Raw genomic sequence first — 3,637 nt, forward strand, 5'->3', positions numbered from 1 at the left:
TCTACTCGTCTCCCCACTCCTCTTCTCTCCAAATACCTCCTCTCCTCTCCTCTCTTTTCCGCTCCTCTCCTTTCCTCTCTTTTCCTCTTCTCTCCTCTCCTCTCCCCTCCCCTCCCCTCCCCTTCCGTCCTCTCCCCTCCCCTCCCCTCCCCTCCCCTCCTCTTGTATTTAGCTTCCCACTCTTCTCTTTGCCTCCTTCTCTCTTCTCTCTCCAATCTCTTCATTACCCATCCTCTCACCTCCTCTTCGTTTTCCTCTTCTCACACATACCTTAAGAATTCTTTTCCCCTCCAACTTATCTTCAATATCTCGTTTAAAACAGGAAGGAAGGGGGAAGGTGCTTCTTAAAGTGATATGGTGTGTGGGGGGTGAGGTGTGGGGAGATGTGGTGTGTGGGGGGGTGAGGTGTGGGGATGTGTGGTGTGTGGGGTTGTGTGGTGTGTGGGGGTGTGGTGTGTGTGGGAGTTGTGAGGTGTGTGTGTGAGGGGGGGGTGCGGTGAGGGTGTGGGGGGGTGAGGTGTGTGTGGGGGGTGTGGTGAGGTGTGTGAGGTGTGAGGTAGAAGCGACCTCACGCCACCCACGGCAGAGGTCACCATTAAAGTAGCTTGCTCACTCATTCTCTCACAGCTCACCCTCACTCTCACTTTCAAATTCATACATATATTCAATCATTCTCTCAGTCACTCTCACTTCTCCTCACTTTCACCTAGACTCACACACTCACCCACTCGATTTCCTCTCTCTCTCTCTCTCTCTCTCTCTCTCTCTCTCTCTCTCTCTCTCTCTCCAACAATAATAATAATATTAATAATTATAACTAATCATGATATTAACATCATTAATAATAATAATAATAACACTAATAACTAATAATAATAATTGTTTATTATTATTATTATTATAACAGTAATAATAATAATAATCATCTAAACCTGTGTTGCGCTATGAGGAGCGTAGGAGCCCTGGGATAGACAAATTGGTCCTGACATTTAAGATGAGAGTGACCAGCCTCACTGATCCCTGAGTGACTACTTGAGCTGTAACCCCAACCATCCCTTGGATATAAACCTTCACCGGCGCAATCCGATTGGAGCGCCATAACTACCCACTAAACCACCAGGCGCCATATTTTGTTTATATGGTTACCACCCAGCGTAGTAAATGGTTCCCTGGTATACAGGAAACCATATGGCTTGTCACTCAGTGTAGAGTCACCCAATAATAATAATAATATAGTAATAGTAATGATAATAATGTGTGTGTGTGTGTGTGTGTGTGTGTGTGTGTGTGTGTGTGTGTGTGTGTGTCAGCTTGAGTTAATGACGATAATGATGATGGATGGTGAAGGATGAATTACCAGGCGATTTAACAGCCGTGCCCTCAATATCTCAGTGTCAGAGTAGTGGGCCAAATGAGTGACCGGAAAGGCGGATGGGAGGAGGAGGAGGAGGAGGTGGACGTGGTTCTCATCGGCGTACGAGGCACCGTAGCGCTTAATTCTTGCCAGTTTATTTTTTTTACTTCGTTGGATTATCTCTCTTTGATAGCATGTGTGTGGAATGTTGCGCTAGTTAGGTAGAGTCAGGATTCCGGTTGCTTGAAGGGTGAGTGTGTGACCCATTTATTATAGTCTTTTTACTCGAACTTGGCCCAGATTTTCGTCCTTTCGTAGCTTATTTCACGTAGCTCAGTGGCAGGATAAGACAGTACTATATCCTTCTCATAGCACTTCTTCGTGACTAGCATCGTATTCCAGTGTTCTCTTGTTGCTTCTCATCAGTCAGCGTGGAGAGGTGGTAGTTTTAGAGAGAGAGAGAGAGAGAAAGCGAGTGTGTGTGTGTGTGAGAGAGAGAGAGAGAGAGAGAGAGAGAGAGAGTGAGTGAGAGTGTGCGTGTGTGTGTGTGTGTGTGTGTGAGAGAGAGAGAGAGAGAGAGAGAGAGAGAGAGAGAGCCAACGGTCATTTTTTTTCTTTGATTTGTCGGTGAGAGAGAGACGGGATGATCACTGTTGTTTTTGTTTTGTTTTTTGTTTTGCAAGCCTGTTTTTTTTAGTACGTAATTTTTTTGTCAGGCGATTTATGCAGCTTAACCCTTTGAGTCCGATGCCATGTGTGTGTGTGGGTGTGGGTGTGGGTGTGGGTGTGTCTTGGCTGCCTCGATTACATTGTTAAATAGTTAAAATAATACACACACACACACACACACACACACACACACACACACACACACACACACACACACTATACTCCTCTCACACTAACCTGGCCCAAAGCTTGACAGCCGGGATGTATAACAATGGATTAGCACTGAAATATGGTTCTAGTCACGAAGAAGTGCCATGGAAAGGATGTAGAGTCGTAGCCTTGGCCTTTTCTGCCAGTGTGATACGTAAAATAAGCTGCAAAAGGACGAAAATCTGGGCCAAGTTAAAGTGAAAGAAGTGTAGTAACTGCCACAGGAAAGAAAATAAATCGGTAAGGGAGATTCGTTTACATCCTTTGACCGAAATATGCTCGTTATGCAGAGAGAGAGAGAGAGAGATGATTCTTTGACCTAAACCCAAGTATTGTAGTCTGCACTGTATTATCTTGATGAGAGAGAGAGAGAGAGAGAGAGCAAGAGAGAGAGAGAGAGAGAGAGATTAAAGAGTAAGATACCTTTAGTGTATGTCGAAGCAGTTGGGGGGGGGGGAGAAGAGGAGAGTGACAAGAAGGATAGATGGTTGGATGAATGGATGGTTGGAAGAATGGATGGTTGGAAGGTTGGTTGGATAGGTTGTTCGATGAGTGGATGGTTGGTTGGATGGATAGATGGATGGTTGGATAGATGGATGATTGGATAAATGGTTAGCTGGATGGATGGTTGGATGAATGGATGGTTGGATAGATGGGTGGAGGAATACGTGCCTGACCGTCTGGATAGTTGGATGAGTGGATGGAAGGTTGTATGGATGACTGGATAGATGATTTGCTGGTTGGATGGTTGAATAAGACTATGGATGGAAGAATCGTGGGTTGAATGGATGGATGTTATGGATAGATCAGTGGATGGATGGTTGGAGTGGAATCTAAATGAACGTACATGGATAGATAAATTAGTGTATGGATAGATAGGTACGGGCCAAGACGGATGGATGGATGGATGAATTAATGAATGAATATATGGAAAGATTGATGGATAGATGGATGGGTGGATGGATGAATGAAAGAATGAGTGGATGGTTGGATGGAATGGATGCTTGGGTGGGTGGATGGATGGATGGTTGGGTGGATAGATGAGTGAATGAATGGATGGATGGTTGGATGAATGAATTAATGAATGGATGGATGGTTGGATGAATGAATTAATGAATGGATGGATGGTTAGGTGGATGGATGGATGGATGGACGGATGAATGGTTGGGTGGATGGATGGATGGACGGATGAATGGTTGGTAGGATGTTTGCAGGTGATTGGATGGATGGATGAATTGTGTGTGTGTGTGTGTGTGTGTGTGTGTGTGTGTGTGTGTGTGTAGGATAACTATATAAGTATCTTCAGAGTTATCATTGAATAGATAGATGGATAGAAGATAAATGTGGATAGATGGAAAGATGTGGGATAGAGGCACGCATTGTTTAGTAAATGTTTATAGATAA

This window comes from Coenobita brevimanus, chromosome 53 (assembly GCF_032717465.1).
Source record: "Coenobita brevimanus isolate Jiangsu-jjx chromosome 53, ASM3271746v2, whole genome shotgun sequence".
Lineage (NCBI taxonomy): Eukaryota > Metazoa > Arthropoda > Malacostraca > Decapoda > Coenobitidae > Coenobita > Coenobita brevimanus.